Genomic DNA, 20,570 nt, shown 5'->3' on the forward strand with positions numbered 1-20,570 from the left:
TCACGTTATTACTCAAGTCACTGGAGAAAACTAAAACTGCATAATTTAGGGGGGGTGGAGGATGAGTAGGGCAGTGCTTGAAGTCATAGAGGACACAGACTGAAAGTTCTGTCTAGAATTTTAGATGGATAATTAGAAAACTTAATTAAGTTATTTAATCTGGTATGTAATTTAAGTTTAACTGACTTACTGAAAACTCAATAAAAGTATAGTCGCTCTTTTGATCTTGCATGTACTGTCTCTTCCCCCCCCGCCCCGAAATCACCAGCCATGGCATTTTTGAATGGTAAAATGCATTCAAAAGACCATTGAACTCTCATGGCGAGGCCCTGCTGCAGCACACCGTGCTCCCTAGAGCGACTCCAGGTCTTTGCAGAGACCTGAGCCATGAGGCAAGGGGAGGAAATCAGCTCCTGTCTCACCTCGGGCTGCCCTGGAGTTTCCACGTGCAACACGATGCAGTTGTTACACTCTGTGCAGCTCTGCCTTTACTTTGTTCTTCCTTCTTCGTGTGTCCACGCAAAGGTAATGATATGAAGATTTGGCAAAGGCAAGCATCTTTATAAGGTCAATGGATGGGTCTGAAGGACATGTCCCAAGTCCCACAGGCAAGCAAAGTGAACCAAGAGCAGCATCAGGTCTCCTACCTCCTGGACCACCCTCCCACCCAGGCCAATGTCCTGCACCACCGCACGTCTGCTACCCGAGAGAAGGATGGCTCCTGAGCTGCGTAACTCCCTATCCACCGGGTTTTTACAATACCTTTCTCTAATGGGAGACTTCATCAACTCAGAGCATTCCCCATGCGTCTGCATTTTCCTTTGGATGAGCTACTTCACGCTGTTGCTCTTCCTCATGTGAAATGACTCCCACTGGGTCAACACAGCAGTGCTTTAAAAGTGGAAGTCCTCCACTTTACAAGGATTAATTCCTTTGCAAAATTACAAGAAATTACAGGAAGTTTTTTTAAAAATGACTATATAGTCATGTACTGATGAAAAATTTTCTGGGAAGCACCAGTTGACTCAGCCATTAAATAATCCTTCCAGACTATTTCTAGATTATTTATAACGCTTGACAAAATATTACTAATATTAGACATTGCCAAACAATGTGTCAAATTGCCACTCTAATTACTCTACCAGCAACACAAATCCTTTTGCAGCCGATCACATTTGGATATGTTTGTAAAAACCCAATAACTTCTTTGTGTTATTTTTAAATTGTTGTAATTTTATTTTAGATTTGCTGGCAGCTGTAGAGCTAGCATAGGGCAATAACCATTCTTTTCATCACAGCACACATTTAACTGACATTTCCATCTATGTAGGGACTTTTCAAAAATGTTTTTTTAAACCAAAATTTTTAATACATTCGCATTTTAAAAAAAGTAATTTTGGCTTACAGTTTAAATTGTGATCTGTGCTTAGGATGCACAGCATGAAAATAACACTTTATTCTAGAAATTTCCTTTTTTTTCTTTTATACCTTTATAAGAGACAGCAAAAGTAAACCTCATTCTGAGCAATTAAAGGCTTTAATATTTTTAAATTGCTATCACTGTGCAAAACCCAGCAACACGTACCACAAATGAAATCATTTCTAAGGACCCAAAGAAGCATTGTGTTATTACCCTCCAAATGATGAAAATGTAATTTGGAGCCATTCGTCAGCATTAGTGGCAACTTAAGATTTGTGGCAATTTAGTAGTTCCCGCTGTACAATACGATGTGGCCGGCAGACAGCAAAGCTGGCCTGTTTGAATTAACATCTGTGCTACAACCCCCCATGCAACCCCCTCCTGAGCCATGCCTGCCTACGCTCGGACATATTCACAGATCTAGACTACTAGTTGCACCTCCGGTTTTAAAACCTTTCCTTTAAAAGTCTTCTCCTCTATGCAAAAAGAAAAGGTACTGGAAAATGTTGCCTCCCTTAATATTAAAAAAAACCCCACATTCCAGTTGTATAATCCATCCACACTGATCTTTTCTTTTAAATTTAGTAATTAAGTTTAGTCTCAGCTGAGAATCAGTATGCCAGATTTCAGCCTGAAGTGAAAATAAATGGTTGAATTATAAATCCCTAAAAATAGAAATTCAGAATGACACAACCTTCATTTGGGCCCCTGTAGTATTATAAAAGACATTTAGTAAACAACAAGGTAGCTAATGATGCAGTAAGCATTTTCATACAGCACTTGGAGACAACTCACTACACATAATTAGAGCATTACTAGAGTCATCAAGTGTCTAGTACATCTGATAAAGAAATGTCACCTGCCTCAAAATATGGTAGCAATTCCAGTTGCCTTATGTGCAAAGCTTTAAAAAATCAGAGAGAGAAGACGACAACAACAAAGCTAATGACATAGTTCTCATCTTGTTGCTTTGAAGCAGCACAGAAATTTGGAAGTGAAAATTTTTTTCTTTGGTGTCATTTGCTGAACTCTGTAATAAGCTCTTGTGGGGATTAATAAACGAACCGAACAAAAATATTGGGTCCATCCATAAGGAAATGTGTTGGATTATTTACTCTCTGGACTAAGAGCCTGTCCTGCAAGGGCTGCATGGGATTGAAGAGTGAACGATGAAGGTTGGACTCGTCTCACCCCAGGCTGACTATCCAAACACTGAGCGTATTTGTCACCCAGGCTTTTCTTACATGATACAGTGATCGATGTGACTCAGGAGGATGATTCATCCTCTTGAGGCGGTAACTCAGACGGGGTTGAACTGCCTTTGGGCGCGTTGGCCTCTCTCAAGTAGAGGGGAAGCAAGATTATTCGTTTAATCAGACATCCATCTCTTAAATGACTGGAGTTAAACGAGATGGATTCCACCCTAGATTCACAATTCATACAGGTACTCGGTCTCATCCTTTTCTGAACAGAATGACAGAGCAATTCAAGTGATTGCTGCCACGGCAAATGCTACTTGTACATGAATCGGAAAGCCTGGACTTTCCACCACCAATCGATTATAATACAGCTGGAAAAATCTGTGTTAGCCTCTTGTCTTGGGCTGCACTCGGGCTGCTAACCGAAACGTGGTATTTATGGAGTTCTCTACAAAGACAGATGTGTCTGAGTGCTGAGATCAGCACGGCACTATTTCCATGTATTTTCAAACATTCATGAAGGCAACAGGAACTCAGAAGCATATTAGCATCAGTGGTGTGGAACCACAACGTACACATAAATAACGCATTGAGTGACTAGTGAGTAACTCCAGCTTTACAGGATCTTTGGCAGCAATGGCAGGATTTCAATTATAGGGATGTTTGTTAGAAAAAAACCATATTTTCTACCCTCAGAAAGTAATTCATCAATTGCTTTTACACTTGGAGATAATTCAATGCGCATCCACAGGAATCTCTTCTTGGTCTAATTCTATTCAGTATTTTCTTTTCTGACTTGGATACAGCAATAGAGACTAGTCTGTAAAAATTAAAGTGCCACAAAACAGAAAAAACCCAAACAACTAGAACTCAAAATTACCATAGTAAAGTGAGGAAACGGTATACGTTCAGAAAGGTGAAATTCAGACGGGGAGTAGCTTTCCATGCAGTGATACTTCAAGACCTACTGGGAGCGGTAGGATCTATTGAATATGAGCCGGTATTGTGACTGCTGCAAAAGAGATGACATAATTTACGAAAGGTCAAAGATGAACTGTAGAGGCTGGAGGACAGCAGGGAGATTTAACAGACTTTCAAAAAACCATGAGTTTTCTGAAAAAGTTGAAAGATTTTGTTTAATCTAACAAAGAGAAAACTAAGGAAGGCTGTTTCGTCAGCGGGAACCAGCAGCCAGTTGTTCTTGTCCATTTAAAATGAGTCAAAATTAGACCAACTCAATGGCAACAAGAGATATTTTAAGAATTCCTAATCAGTCTTCCAGGAGCCATATCAACAGACAAGACCTCCTCATTTCCAGTGGCTCTAGTGTTGCTTTTCGCTGTTGTCACAGCAGGACAGTTACCTACCTTGGTATTTAGAAGACTGTGGTTTTGCCTGGAGGCAACACAAGATCCAGGGTTGAACCATCTCTTGAGTCTCTTTCAGCTTTTGTTTTGGAGAATGATTTTTTTTCCAACTCATAACATCAAAACCCCCCATATGAGTTCATTTATTACTATTGTATGTCAGGGAAGAGCCAGTTGGGAGAAGAAGAAACCTCTTTTGAAGCACAACGTGCATGATGACACATGGAAGACTGCAGCCGTCCCCTTGCCAATGGTGGCCTGGATTAGAAAGACGTAATGAAAATACACACTCTCTGTTTAGTCAATGGGAAACAAGTGGTTTCATAAGCCTGTATTTTCCATTCTTCTTGTTATTTTCCCCCCCTGGGGTAGTTCTTTCCCTCTTTTCTAAAGGCTCATGTTACCATGGAAAACATGACAGGGACCAGCGGGTGTTGTTAGCCTGGGAGATCTTGAATAATTTCTTATGTGAAAACATTTTAATTCCTAAGGTATAATTTTAAGGTGCTGATCCAAAGCCCATTGTAGTCTATGAAACACTTCATCAGAGTTTAATGAGTAAGAGTTAACTGATTATTCCTGCATTAACAAATTCCTGCAATGAGAACACAAAGGATACGCTGAAGAACGCAGAAATAGCTCTTTTGAAGACCGAAAGAGCTGAGTTTATTAACAATGTAGAAAACCTTTGACTGAGTCAACACAAAGCATTTTTCAAAGTGTTTGGCTCACACAATTCAGAAGTCGATTTGCTGTCAGAATATTTGTTCTGGACTTGTCAGGAATCTATTGTAGAAGTAACAGCTCTGTTTGCAGAAGTCTCTACTAAACACTACCACCATTTCTGCTGCCTGATCAGATGTGCTTCTAGCCCATCAGTTCTTCTAAATATGGGGAAATTTTCTTATTATTACACTTTTAAAATTGACCACGTATCCATGAGGAGGACTTGGGAAAATGAGTCAGCTTCATAACCTAATGCTGGTAACCTGCTAAGATGCAACACAAAACTTCAGTGAAGATTACTTTCATTTTTGCATGAGTAACCTTCAGAAAGCTTCACAACTGTGTAATGTATGCAAACATTTTTTAAGAGAGACTGTTTCATCTTTTATTCTATTAATTCATTTATCAAAGGGGAATAGGAGCCTATGGGTTTATTTACATCTTATCAGCAAGCAAAACATTGCAATCTAAAATAATCCTGAGCAGAAATCTGCCAAAAACATTGAGAAAACAGCTTTTCTTGCAGGTGTTAATGTGCTGAATCAGAAGTCAAGCCTCAGAAACAGACAGAGAGAAAATAAAGATATTTGTAATGCCTGACACACTACAATTTTCATTTTTTCCAGGATGAGCTTTCTAAATCTTACCCTAAAGTATCTGTTTGAATTTGACTGAAGGTCAACATATTCTCTTTGTAAAATGAAAAGTATCCAATTACCCTGTACATCAGGGAGCTAATGCAAGGACAGTTAATGAGATCTCTACAGAAACATGAATATTAAACAGTCAATATTGCATAACTCGTGTTGCTGTCCCGGCATTTGATCCAAAGTCTGCTGGGATCAATTGAAGGATCAGCACACTCAATCCAAAGGGGTTTGGTTCAGCCCCATATATGCATGCACTTTCTGGGCAGACCCACAATGAAAGTGAATAAAAGGGGTGCGGAGGGAGGTGGAGGATTGTAGCACAAGGATGCAGAAATGCCCATAGGTGCTTCCAAGTATGTGGTCTTACCGGTGAGATGAAAGTGGTCTCCTCCAGGGAGGTTCAGCCACGCCAGGCTGGAGATTGCTGCACCAGCCCCAGCTTGCGGGAGCCGGCTCCGCCAGCACGTCCTCCTGGGACGCGCCGGCTTTGCTGCGACACAAAATCTGGCCCTTCTCATCAGTTATCTCTGAACAATCACAATCCATCCCTTAAATGCTCTATTTCTTCTGTCAGACTTTATGGTAATTGTAAGTGCAGTTAGTATTACTGTGTAGCTCATAATAAACTATCATATAACACAGAGTTCTCAAACGTGCTAGGTAATCTGTAGTTCACAAGATATATATACCCAGACAGTCAGAGACAAACACATGCATAAATTTAAAAGTGTGATTACCCTGCGACTCTTCACGAGCTACCAGGTAACTAAGACCAGCCTGACCGCCAGCGTCCAGCAAAATAAAACAGTCTCACAATAACAAAATGCACTTATCTGCCAAAAAATGTCACATACATGCACATTTTCAGTTTAGATTTATCCATGTCGTATCCTGAATTAGACTTCTGCTGATTAACTGACTTCAAATATTCAATAACCTTCCGTTGATAAGAAACGCCCTCATTGAGTAGCAAAGTCAGAATCTAGAATGAGCTCTATGGATGCTGGAAAGAGGCGGGTGTCTAAATATCTCCCTGTAATGAATTTTACATTGAAAATACTTGATTTTTTTGTTTCATTATGGAACAACTTTTCATTTCAGAATCAGATCTGGATCCTTATTTGCTGCAGGCAGTATATACTCACTTATGTATCAGCTCCCAAAATAGACCTCAACAATAGAAAGCGTGAACAACATTTTTGAAAAAAACAGGTGAACTCTTTATATTTGGGTTTTCAGTAAAACTACCGTTGCTCCTCACCCATGTCCCTTTGCAGGTTACTGTATTTGCACCTGCAGCTCCATCCCGCCTCTGGTTAGCAATAACGCAGGGAAATAACTGTCTCTGGTGTGGCAACGTCCACTGTAGCCAGTGGAGGTGCTACCTGTCCTGTGGCCATCCCAAGCCCAACGCCCTCAGAGATCAGAAAGTTTAAAAATCACCCCCGCCAAAGCCGCGTATCTGAAACTCCCAGCGCTAAGGTCATGTCTGCGCAGGCAGGCTCGGGAACGACGGGGTAAACCACACGGCCGTGTGAAGTCAACGGGTATTTTCCAAATTATACTAAATCTCTGTGTGAAGTCTGTCAGTCGGGAATAGAGTGACCTTGGTTCACTGTAGCTTAATCCTCCTCTAATCCTCCTCTCTAAGGCAGGATTACAGTACAGTGAACTAAGAAATTTCTCCTCCTGGATGAGAGCTTCCATACAGGAGTTTAACGTGTTTTAACTCTCCTGCAGTCAGTCTCCGGCAGCATCCCCAGCAAGGCACAGGGCTCCTCTCCCCTTCTCTCCATTGGCACCACTACCGTATTTTTCCAGAGGTCTATTGACATTAATGGGACTACTGGGAGAACATGGCATAATCCGGACCAACATTGTTAAACGTTGTATGTCCTGAACTTCATCCCAGAGGAAAATTTTTTCAGCCAATTATACCAATGGACTTGAATGTGTTTATTTTGTTGTTATTACTGAACAGCGATAGTCTACTTAGGCATTTTAATAGATATGAAGAATAGTATACATTTAGCGTGTGGAAAGTGCCTAGACAAAATAGTTCCAATTTTCTGATGTTTTAAAGTACTATGCCTGCTGTCAGCTCACGACAAATCAGGTGCCAAGGAGGTCCTCCCTGGGCAAACCGCTCTTTAGCAAAACCAGTATTTTAGTGTTGCCTAATGAGATATTGGATCATTAGAGAAATGTTAGTTTCCAAGGAACAACAGGAGCAATTAATTTGGTCTCACATCACGGAAGGTTGCAGCACATGCTTGTTTGGGGAGAATAATACATCACAAGGCGCCCCAAGCAGGACTTGTGGGCTGCTGGTTTGAAACCTTAATGCTTGTAGAAGGCTTGGAGTCATTTAAAATGTTATCACTACCACTTGTTAAAACCAATTACATGAATTACTTTTAAGTCTCGGTAGTATAAAGGTAAGAGGAAAAACTTGGCAGAAACTTATATTCTATGCAGAAAAAAATGCAGTGCATTCATTTTCCCCCAATAATGGCTCATGTATTTAATTAATTTAAAAAGTTTTGAGTTTTAAATTGGTTTATTTTCTTGGTTCTTACCTTTACTAATGGAGAATTTTAGCTAAAATAAAAAATACATCCAAGTAGAACATAAAAATCCCAGTCTATGAGTACTAGCAGTAAATATTCTTAATGCAAACTTGGAATTACTTTTAAGTTAAGAAGATATCTGCAATGACTTCAGGGAAGGTACTTACGTGGTGTGAACTGAACCAGTTCTTAGCTAATTCAGCTTTCTGCTGACTACAAGTGGTATTAGATGAGGCCTAATGAGCTCTCAAGACAATCAATCACGCACATCTCATATGTTAAGAACAAACCTGAACTCTGGTGTAAACCAACTTGCTTATCGCCAACTTGGTTTTAGATATCGCAGTCCGAGATCTGCTCCTCATTAAGGCTACCGTGTGGGATAACAATTAATCACATTTTAATGACTGATAAACTGACTCTGAGAGATTTTAAGAAATTATCTTAAAGGTGCATAGCAATACCTGAACCCTAAGTGTTCTGGATCTTTGACTCTCTGCTTCGAATGTTAGAGAGCTTTCATCTACAGGTGAGCTTTTATCCACAGACGGAAAGTTTTACTTTTTCTGCAGGAGTATTTGCAGATTTGGATCACCTTTCTGTGTTGAGTACAAACTGCTGAAAGTTGTATTTCAAAACGGGAGGTTTGATTTTAATTTTTTCTGTGCTTGTATGCATGTTAAGAAAAAAAATAAGTTGTTTCTATTGCAATGTTTCTACTGCAATATTGACATTCAGAAGAAATCAATAAAAGGCTCTTCCACTGTTGTCTGTACGAAAGAAAGGGATGCTGCTATTTTCAGTAATTGAGTTTTTGTTTCATTTTTGAGGGTAACACAGCAGCTTAAAAAGCCTCCCCGCAGTGTGCAAGGTACGTGCTACCCCCTTGGTCTGCTGCTATGTATGGGGAAGGGGAGTCCCCCAAGCACAAAGGACCAACGCCGTCTGTTGCAATGTGAGATGCAGGGACTTCAGGCTGGCTTCAGTGGGAATATTAATTCAGCCTTAATTATGGTTAAGGTTATGCTGTGTGACAGTGCTGAAACACATAGGAGGAAACTAAAGGGTTAATTTAATTTAAGCTGGGAAATTAACCTAGGGAAACTGTTCAGTGCCATGGAAAAATCAGCTTTTACGTAGAAGCAACGCAAGCTCTTGTATGCCCGGTGGGTCTGTCGCTATTTTCCCACTCTATTTTTGGAAGCCCTGAAAGGAGTGGGGAAAACTCTGTTGAGATGGAGGGTTTGCACGCAGGGGCAGGAGCGCACCTGCCCGGCCCGACCTCTGCGCAGGAGGCCGTGCCGGCTGGGCTTCCCCCTTCTCGACTAAAGCATCTGGGGGGAGGATTGACAGCAGTAATATTTCGTGACCTGCAGATCCCATGCAACCCATACAGCTTTCAGTGGCGCTTCTATTGCAAATCAGAGAGGGTTACATGGCTATATTTTACAGCTCAGTTCAAATGCTCTGGTATATAGAAAGTGCCATTTTTCTTCTTAATTTTAAAATGAAAAATTGATACCTCCTATTACAAATTAAAACAACCATTGGGATTTAGTGCTAATTAAGTGAAATAATGCTTGAAATGTAAGAAAACGAACTGGAAGCAGCTAGCCATTTGGAAATTTGGAGGGCTGGGGAAAGGACAAGCCGTGCTGGTGCAGGAGGTGGGATGGCTGCCGCTGTTATTCTTGCGGAAGGACTCACACGTTGCCCCGTTGATGGCAGAAGCTGCCTGGCAGCTTTAAGCTCTTCAGCTGCAGGCAGTGGTGACACCCAGATCACCTGCGTGTCAGCCCTCCTTTGAGGCCGAGGTTTGCCCTGACCCGCGTATCGTGCCAAAAGCCTGGGAGCATCCTTTGCTTATGGTGTAGAAGAGAGGCCATACCTGGCCATAACACAGACACAGGTTTTGCAGGTATCAAATATTCTCTCCAGGTCAAAGCTCGGTGGAGGGTTTGGGGCCCTGAAATTCCTCATGGCTTCAACTTGCTGAAAGAGCTTAAAAAAACAAAAATAAAACAAACAAACAAAAAAAAGAAAAAACAAAAAGTCACTGCCTGAGTCTGGGGCCAAAGGATATTGTCAGTTGTAAGGAAAAAGGTGTACTGCAATATGAAACATATCTACTATCGGACTGGCAACTTCTAAGACTGCAATATATCCACTTTCTCTCGGACACAAGATCAACTGCGAATCCCTCCTGAGGACAGAATTATGCCTCCGAGCCTCAGCCTCCATTTACAAGATTTCTTTTCCCTGTGATTGTTATGGCAACTTTAAAAAACTGAACTGCATTTTTCGTGGGTCTGCAGAGAACCCGAAATGATCATTTCGAGCACATGAATTGTTTTGAGCACATGAGTTGTCTCAAGCACAGGAGTAAAAAACAACATGGCAATTGAAATGTCAACGCTGCCAAAGTGTCTTAGCCACTACTGATGCTTTAGCAAAATCCCGAGTAAAGAGCTGATGACATTTATGGCACCATCCAAAAGTCTTGGCACCGAGGCCCATAACCGCACTGTATGCAGCTGTCGCACCCCAGAGCTGCCAGCTTTTATTCCAGCCCCTCTGAGCAGTGACTCAACAAAACACTGGACATCAGTAAAAAAATGTCAATCTGAAAAGGCAAATTAATTTCAATATATTTCAAAAGCCTCAATCTGAATAATTTTACTATTAATTTAAAAATAATCAGTTACGAAACCTGGAGGTGTCTGAACCGCAGTGGAGTCTGAGATGGTTCATGAAGGTGGAAGATGGCAGAAGTGCCTCGTGTAGTGGCCACCTTCCTCTGCTGAGCTGAGCTTGGTCCCGAAGCTTTGTTTAACAACACGTTTAAGGTGAAAAGCATTTATTGCATTATCCTCACGTACCTATATCTGACAAAGTAACGGAGGGTAGAGATAATCAGTGCTCTCTATGCTGAAAACATATTGACCTAAAATATCACTTCCAGCTTAGCTGTGGGTTTAAAAAAAGAAGTGTCATTCTTTCTGTGTAAACCCTGAGTCAAAACCATTTATTAACCAGCTGGTGGCAGTGTTTTCATTAGGAAAAGATAAAAGGCATCACACTCATTTTCCATAAAATCCACTCTTTCAGCTATTAAAGTGGAAGAATCTTACTCGTTACTTGGTTTCCCCCATTAAAATTCTAAGAAAATCCATACAAGAAATAAAACCCCTCAGTCTCTGCCGCAGAATACTCTGCTTTTAGCAGGCTATGTAATGCCAGGAGAGCACAGATATGTTTTATTTCCCTTTCAAGCTTGGTTGTTGTTTTTGCCGCCAGAATGCTGCTTTGTTAGAGGGATCCTTGCTTTTCTGTGCAAGTTAGTTTAGATTTTGAACAGAGATGTTAAGAACGAAATAAAAGCATGATAGATTTAATATTGGTTTCTACCCACTACTGGGCATTGCGTTTTGAAGGAGAGCGTTAGAAATCGTTTCTGGAAAATGAGAGCACCGCAATATTTCCTTGCTCTCCCCACACATTCAGCAGTGGCGTGTTCCCAGCACTCTCCTGAATCTTAATTTAAACCAGACCATAGCTGTGTGGAGGAGAGCTTCATCTCTCCTTATGGTATTTATTAAAAAGAAATAACAATTAATCAGCATTTACCAGAAATAACTTACAGAATACAGACTGCCTTATCTGGAAATACCTCTCACATACCCGTCCCTCCCAAGCTTCCAGCAATGAGCCTTGACATGCGATATTTACAGGTTTTTCCATCCTGAAATAACAGGTACCAAGAATACTAAGTGATAAGTGAAAGCTATTCTGACCCCTCTGATTGAGAATAACATCGCACTCCTACTCCGAGGAATCAAACACTCCTCCCCATATGTGATAGCCATGCCATCTGCACTAGCTCCATCTGCTAACAGGCATCTTAAGCCTACACATATGTACCCAAAACTGATGCCAATACGTGTCGGAACACCTCCTTTATGTCTGGGAATCACATCACGCTATAGCTAAGATGTAAAAAAAGAAATGCTTATTATAATGCATAAACACCTTCAGCAGCTTGGGTGCAGAGCCAGCAGGGCCATTAACTGCGGATCCCGACCGTTGCCCCCCACGCTCGTCCTCTCCCTCTACATCCCCCCCATCGCACCTAGATTAGTGCAGGTGCAGTCGCTGCAGGGCTCATGCCTCCGTGGAGGATATAATGAGGTTTAGGAAAGACTCGTGACCCACCGTAAATACCTGCACTGCAGTTTGGGAATGGCCAATTTCGATGGCAGCTCTCCAAGGCTGGGCACTTCTCTCTCTTTTTAGTATCATGAGCGCTCAGCTTGCTTTGGATTATCTGAGAATCACTGAAAAACAAAGAATACTTATTAACTTTAATAAACGTGCTAATTTTGTAGAAACAGGCACTTATGTGCTTTGCTGAACTGGGAGATCTTTTCTATAGGTTGTGGTCGTTAGCTTTCAGCTTGGGTTTGCTTCTCCTTTCTTGTACAGCAGACCAGAAACTCCAGTGCAACAAATCCTGAGATTAAAAAAATGCATTACTAAATGGGAAAAACCAAACATGTGCGCATAATGTCACTTCAAAAGAGGAAATCTGTCATTCGCTTTCACAGAAGGGTCAAAGTGGTGCTTGACTTCAGTGGCTCTGAAGGCCCTCGCTGCTGCCGGGGCTGGGGAGGACGCGGGGCGCGAGCAGCGACAGCTCCTCGGCCGCCTGTCCAGGTGCTCGGGCGGGCGAGCATCATCGATCTGACACCCGAAGGAGAGCGGACCGGGGAGCCTGACAGGCAAGCTGGCAGGAAATCTTCCTCGCTGTGGCTTTGTCAGGATTGATTGATTTTCGCAGATCACTTCATTTTTTATGATCTGGCATTTTCCAATGGAAAACTGCTTGGAGGAGATTTCTGGCCAGCCCAATTTCAATCCCTTTGGGGTTTTGTTTCATTCCTGGCCTTTTTCAATACTTGATGAGTGAACAATTTCTGCATAGATTGCAAATGTTTGGAATAAAATTTGCCCATAAAACCCCCTAGGATGCCCGTTTCATTATTCCTTTCTCAAGTTAGAAAATACTGTGAATATTTCTCAGTGAATAGGTGATTGATGTTTCAATCATGTTTGAATTTGCATCCACCTTGGTGTTCTTTCCCTGTGCATATTCCTATGAGCTGGCTGAATGATCATAAAATTAAGCATTGCAGCCAGGCGTGTTTGTGGAAAGACATGTTTATTCCCCAAATACTTCTCCATGGTTAAGTAGCCATGATCCTAGGGTGAGAGAGAAGCCAGCCTGTGAACTGGTAGTCACACCATAAACGACCCAGCATGAAATCCAAAGAAATCTGCTGTCAGTCAACATAAACCAAACTCCAAAAATATGGTGCCGTATAAATCACAAAAAAGCAGAAAAGATGATGTGTTTGTAAACAGAGCAGGAGCTCACACCAGGACTCATGCCTTGTGTTCATTAATCTTTGTTATTTATTCACTAGCGTATCTTAATGCAAACATTGACTTTTCCTTTTGGGGGATTTTTTTCTTTTGGTATCTCTAGTATTTTTATAGTACACTTGTTTCAATAGAAAGCTGTAACAGATCCAATACATGTTTACTTTACTTAATTTGTGTGTTTTGACAATTGGCATCATAATATAAAATATTTTATATTTAGAGTCTACCTTTTGATGGAGACCAGCTTTTCAGACAACCACAAATTAACACTTTCAGTTTTTTCTTGGTGCTGGTGGTACTGCTTTGCTTTGCTTCCTAAAGTATCTTCTGTAAGAACACAAGTAGCTGGAGGAGCTGACAGCAATGGGATGGTGTAACTTAACATAGCTGCTGTAAATATCAGAAACCTTCTGCCAAGGCCTTGCTGGACCCCGGTCAGTCTGAGTGACAGTTCCCATCCCATAAACGTGAGGTTATGATGTTGCTGAGATACTTGTGCCACCACGTTCCACAAGGACCGGTGTCATCTCATAGGTTTCCTCATGTGTTCAACATCAGAAAGCCTTGGGACCTCTTTTCTAAACTTCATTCACTGCAATGATGATACAGAGCAGTTCAGTGGTTGCTCCGTCATTCGGTGCCAGTTGACTTTTGCTGCTAAAATAAACCTGAAGACCTACATGCTCACAAGCCCTCCCCTTGTTCAAACTCAGTCACTACTAAATGTGCATATCACTAAGAGACAGTGAGGAAATGGCTGAATCCTTATCTGGGAGAGGATTTTCAAAACAAACAGAATTTGAGGCTCAGATTTGGCTTTTAATGGGTCCTGGCATCTCAACTCCATTTGATGCTTTTGAAATCCCCAACTTTTCAAATGTTCCTCTGTCTGCTTTTCTGCTCAAAATGCTGTTTATCCAGAGAAGTCACGGCCAATCCTTATTACCCTTCCGCTGCCTTTTCAGCCCCCTTTGGTTGGCTTTGTTGACGTTAGAGGGCAGTCTTCCATTTTACTGCTTTTTTTCAAACGTATTTTAAATAGCGCATATTGCAATGTGCAGAACCGCCAGCGCTTTGGCAGGCTAGGGGTGAGGGGAGAAACACATTCAAAACAAAATGATGCTATTTTCATTTTAAAAACTACTACAATTCTGCGAATATATTCTCTCAAATATCACATTTGCATGATCTTTGTGTAGTTAGGAGGGTATACAATTTAGGAAATGTAACAGACATTAACTATTTCACATTGCAACAGCTATCCATGAAGGCTCAGTGATTTCCCAGCAGGAACTGGAGTGAATTAATGCAATGCAGCCATTCCTTGACATTGCGGGGTGTTAAACTAGAGGTGGCTAAAGGTGACTACTCTGCACCTAGGTTTTGTGATGAATATCTCTAAAATCCTACGATCTCTTCACTTCAAGAAGCGTTTTGAATTCAAAGACAAGTCAAAAAAAAAAAAAAAAAAGATGTCAAAGACCAAAAGTTGCTTTAAAATGTGTAGGAAATATAGTTCTGAATCAGAGACTAAGAAATGTCTCATAGTCATAAAACCATAAACCATCTATAATGCCATTCCAACATTCAAAGTGGTAATATTCATACATCAAAGCTGAGGTGTTGTTAGCTTCCAACTTTTTTAGGATGGCATTCATCTTCATGACAAAAATAATTATGGAATGCTAACCTGCAGCGACTTCAAGCTCGCAGAGAAAAAAGTACCACGTCTCCCATCTCCAGCTCCACCAAATTTAAAAAGCTAAGCTTGTGATCATCAAAATGAAGAAAGAGCAAAATATACATACATCATAGGCTTTTATCTCTCTCATAACTTTTTTTCTTGTGCAAGTATGCAGGACAAAAAAACACTCCCTAAATATGGAAATTGCTCAGCGATCCAATTTTAGCCTGTCCTTTCTCCTCTGCAAATCTCCTCCTTCATGCCATCACATGCGGGTTATCCATCGTTCCCACAATTAGTTATCGTTTGCGCTACCGTAGTGCTGCCATACCAAATTAGTTTGCACCGGCTAGCCACTGCGCAAATTCCAAACAGAGAGTGCGTACCAGCCCCGGCAGCCGAAAATCACATCAATGTAACAGAGGAAGGAAAAAAGGGCAAGTTCTTATTTTTTGGATGTCAGACCCAAGTGCAGAAAGAGTAAGCAACCTGCCCAAGGTGACATAGGGAGTGGGGGGCAGCTTCCTATAGGAGAAGGAGAAATGGCCCCATTTTTTATTGATTTTTTTTTGCAAGGCTCCGTGTCAGGTGTACTGCATTCCCGCCCGGGCTCGGCAGCCCTGGGTTTGTGCCTCTGCAACTCCGCAGCATAAAAGTCTTAACAGAAGGAGAAGAGTCTTTTCACTCTCCCCCACTGGCATGTGAAAGTCATTGTTTATTTATGGTAAAACTGAACCATTTCCTGAAGGTCAACAATTTTAAAAGTAACTCTCAGAAATAAGAGTTTTCATACACTCCGAGACAGGATCCCCTGGAGAGTGGTGGTGTTTGCTTTTTCTTCCCAGTTTTGTTCAGTTAGTCATGAACAAGTACTTACCTCGCTGCTGTTACTGACCATTACTGTATTTAACAAGGCATTGGGAAAAATATACAACCGTATTGGGGTCACTAAAAAAGAAAATATAATGCAAAACTATTTTTTTGCATCATTTGCTATGACCATTGGTAAACACCAGCATTTTAATGGTAACCAGTATGAGTCTTGGGGAGACCTAACGAGGAAGAATAATTTTTTTCATTATTTGCACAAAATAAAATTTCTGCATTTGTTGGAACCACATTAAAAAAAATATTGCCATCAAGTAAAAAGCTCCTGGCATCAACTGAAAAGGCAGATTCTGATACCGTCGCAGACACACCAGCATCAAGGTGGTTCACATGGAGAAGGACATGTGTTTGCGAAGTCAGACTTCCAGAGTGAAATTCTGTCCCGCAGCAGCACAAAAGCAGGCGTCAGGGGCCGGGACCTTGTCCCTGCCCTGCTCTCTGTCCTGCAGGGAAGGAGCTGTAAGGAACTACTGCAAGTGGTGTGACAGTAATGAATACCCCTATCATATATTCCCCTACTGATGCTGCAAGCACTGAAACAAACACTTTCCAATTAATGTGTCAAACGAAACTGTCTTCAGGCATGAGACCCTTAAAAATGCCGGGTTTTTTAGTGCAGGATGACTATATCCAGCTAAAACACAAGGTATTTTACGTAAATAAAAAGTGAAATAATTGAATATGGCTTTGCAAATTATCCGCATTAGGCTAGTGACCAAACCATCTAGTTTTCATTTTAAGGCTGTAGCGTCTATGGTACTGTTAATTAAGCAGTGTCACAGGCTCAAAGGTACAGACTGGGTGACAGGCGAACAGCACGAGCAAGGCAGCGAGAGCTTGCACTGTGCCAAAACACCTGACTTTATTCTGAGAACACAGTGAAGATAAATGTAACTCAGTTCCTTAACGCAAGCATGTAAATGACACCTTATTTGTTGATCATAAGGAGTGATTTGTAAAGTTCAAATACCCAAATATGCAAATTGGCACAATGCTTTACATGCAAAAGAGCAACCTATCTAAACTAGCTGCCACGGAGCAGACCTGAACCTGCTGTGTATCTCGTTCTCATGCACACCCTTTTCCTACGCTGGAAAAATGCACTGTGCAAAGACAACAGGGCATCACAGAGCACTTGGGCAGCAAAAGCAATAGTTTGGTGACAGAAATTTAGAAAAATGCCAGCTTGCTACAAAAATTAAGAACCCAGTTGGGCTTTTCGAAGTGCTTTAGTGGCCTGGTGCTTGAGTTGCATCAATTTGAAATGGAGATTGTGCTGTGACACAGTGCTTGCCCAGCTGCTGGCAGTTAGAAGCATCCATGAGAAAGCCGGTTACGTTATTGTACGTATTTACAGACAGGCAAAGAAAAAAATAAATAACAGCCCACGTTTGCAAGTGGGAAAAGAACAATTTTTTTTGGTTTGTAAGTATCTTTTCATAGACCAATTACATCAATTCCACCCACATGGGTCATTTATCTTCTTTCATTTAAGGTTGTTTAAAGTAATCAACAGGATCTCCATGCATCAGCTAGCATACTTCATTATGTTCAGCAATCAGGATTTGGCCTTAAATTGCTCTCCATAAGCTCCTCCAGTCAATTTTCCTACATTGCCTCAAGTGACTGTAAGGAACCTCATTAATAAATGGACATGATTAGATCACATAACAAAAAGTAACCAAAGATAAGAGAGAATATAAATAGCGTACTAAGTAAAGTTTGTTTTCGTCCAATTGTGCTATTTTATTAAGAGGTATAGAAATATAGCGCTTGGAATTCTGCACATCTCGAGGGCAGACAATGCGATAGCAGCCGGAGCCCAGCACTCAGGGCTACCCCGCGCTCGGCATGGCTTCTGACGCCAGCCCGTGAAAGTGAGTCAATCACGCGAATAGCGCGTCCCCTTGACTTCCACATCGCCTCTTCGCATTATGGCGCGCTCCAGCCAGCACCAATTGCTGCTTAATTAAGTGAATGACTTAGCATCCTTCCTGACATGCCGTGGCGTCTTGCGCAACAATAATTTTGCCATATTTTGAATGTGAAAATGAATTTTAAACTGAGAAATATGAAATGAAGTGGCATTTCGCAGGATGCACTTTGCCAGGCATCACTGAGCGGCAGAAAATATGCTTGTGACTGTGATGCTCCCACCATCCAGGAAGCTAACAAGATTCACATTGCCAGCAGGAAGGAATAATTTGCAGACCTGGCTGAAACTAAAAAGCAAAAAGACCAGCAGTCAAACACAGCCCTTGTCATAACATGGGGAAACCAAAAGGCATGCCTGTCCAAGAAGCCAGGTTCTTTCAGCCAAAATATGTAGAAGTGTAGCAAAAGCCCTTGCGACTTCAAACCGAGAACATGTGCTCTCTCTGACACATTTCCAGATAGTGGGGAATGTCACCACAACTGCCGTTCAGTGGCTTCAAGAAAATTATTAACAGAAACAGTGGGATTCAGTTCAAAACTAAGACAGCTAAATTTATAGCCTGAAAGGAGATGTCTGTATGTAAACTGCATGTCTAACCTGCCACCGCCGTCAGCTGAGCTCTGTCTGGTACGTCTGATGTATCGATGGGTTTTCCAAACCCGTGCAGAGATGCGCCGTTCGGAGACACCCCGTGGCTGTGCATTGCAGACCGTAACACCGCAGATGGGCACAAGCGGGTAGACTCTGGCTTGGAAAAGAAGCTCCATCAGGGGGGCTCCTACCAAAATATTTCACAACTTCAGGTCTTTGTTTACTGTAAAAATATTCTAAAACAACATTGCAGAGGATTATCGATGAAAGCGTCAGCAAAGAAGAGCAAATACTACTAAAGGGCAATGATTTTTTCCCCCAATGGTCACTTTTACTTGTACATATTCTCCCTTTCCCCCTGTATTTTGAATCAAGTTGAGATCCATTTGTTCTTTTCATTTACTTTATGATTTTTACTTGAAAACAAAGTAAACAAAACCCCACAACATGTATAACCATCATCTACTTGCTAGTGTACTTTTTATTTTAAAGAAAGGAAAAAAAGTGGTTGGGGGACTGAAATCACTCTAGAACGATGCTCGCTCCTGTATTTACATCTCTCTGTTTAACAATGAATTTACACACGCATCGTTGTAGACCTTCGGCTCATCCAAGTGTCATGCTACTAATTACGATGTGGTGGCTGCTAATGAAGACGCAGAGCCAACCGCAGTGGCCTGAGCTCCTCGCGGAGCTCCCAGCTCCAGCATTTGGCTGTGGTTTTGAAATGCCAGCGATGCTATGGTCCCCAAATTGAGATACGGTGGGCTAAAAGAGACAGGAGGCACAAACCACAAAAATCAATGAGGATGCTTTCTGGGAAGAAAAATCTATTAGTGCACATAGCTGCTGTGAGGTGCTCAAGGGTTGCCATAGAGATTCACTGGATTCATTCGACCAACCATAAGAAGCGAACACAAAATACTGTTAATATGCTGAACGTCTGATCCAAAGCCCATTGAAGATGCTCAGTAGCTTTCTGTTGACTTCAATGAGTTGTGGATGATGTCTCGAGAGCAGCACTTGATAGCTCATTTCTTATCGCATTGAGCCCTTTTATGTCCCCTGAAAGGTTCAGACTGAAGCCTTTGAGAAGATAGGTCTCAGTTGATCAAGCTTTTAAGACATGCTTAATTTTAAGCATAATCAACCCAATGACTTCAAATCCAGTAGGGTATTAGAAGAAAAGGTCTTTCTATCACCACAAAGGCAGAAAAATTCCCCCTGGCTCTAAAACCGAATACTGGAGTGGAGTCTGTGGTACAGCTGTACCATTTTTTCAGTCAACAAGCTACGTTCTCCGTTTGGTCATGCTCGCTAACCATCACTCAGCTTGTTTTCTTAAAAAAATGTAATGCCATACTGTTTCACTATTAAAAATAAATTTCAATATAGTGAAACATTCTGTCAGACTAATAAAAAGCATATCTTTGACATTTTTTTATCTTTTTCCAAACTCTTTAAATGTTTAAGCAGACAGCTCATCAATGACATATTGCATAAACGCTTCACTGTTAGAAGTAATTTTTCATGATGAATCTTTAAAGTGCCAGAATATCTGATAAGTTAAATTTTGATTTTCTTTATATGACAAATGCTTAATAGTTGTCTTAGAGTCTTTCTGCACTATGATTTTTATCTGTATTTTATTACGGTAATAATAACATCTAATATACTGTCTCATATCTGTCTTGTTCTTTCTTAAGGTCAAAATTATATCCAGAGCTAAAAGCAGCAAGAGACTTCTTCCTTTCTTCCTTTCAGTATTTTAAGGCAATAAATTACCATCTACAGGCAAATAATAACAAATTAGGAAATCTTAATGTGATTGAGATATATATATATATATACACTTTAGTATATGCTTGGTAATCAGAAAACCAAGTATTGGTATGTCATTACAACAACTAATTTTCAGTCTCACAAGTAAATTAGATGCTATTACATCAGGCTATTTAATTGCCTTTCTTGCCAGTAATCGGTGAAGAAGAAAAAAAAATGTTAATTCTTCCCCCTGTCTTCAGGCAGATTTCACTCCTTCATATTGTATTGCATTTGTTCTTCTCATTTTCACCTAGTGGTGAACCTCAGCTGCCT

This window comes from Platalea leucorodia (assembly GCF_965183815.1).
Source record: "Platalea leucorodia genome assembly, chromosome: 4".
Taxonomy (NCBI): Eukaryota; Metazoa; Chordata; class Aves; order Pelecaniformes; family Threskiornithidae; genus Platalea; species Platalea leucorodia.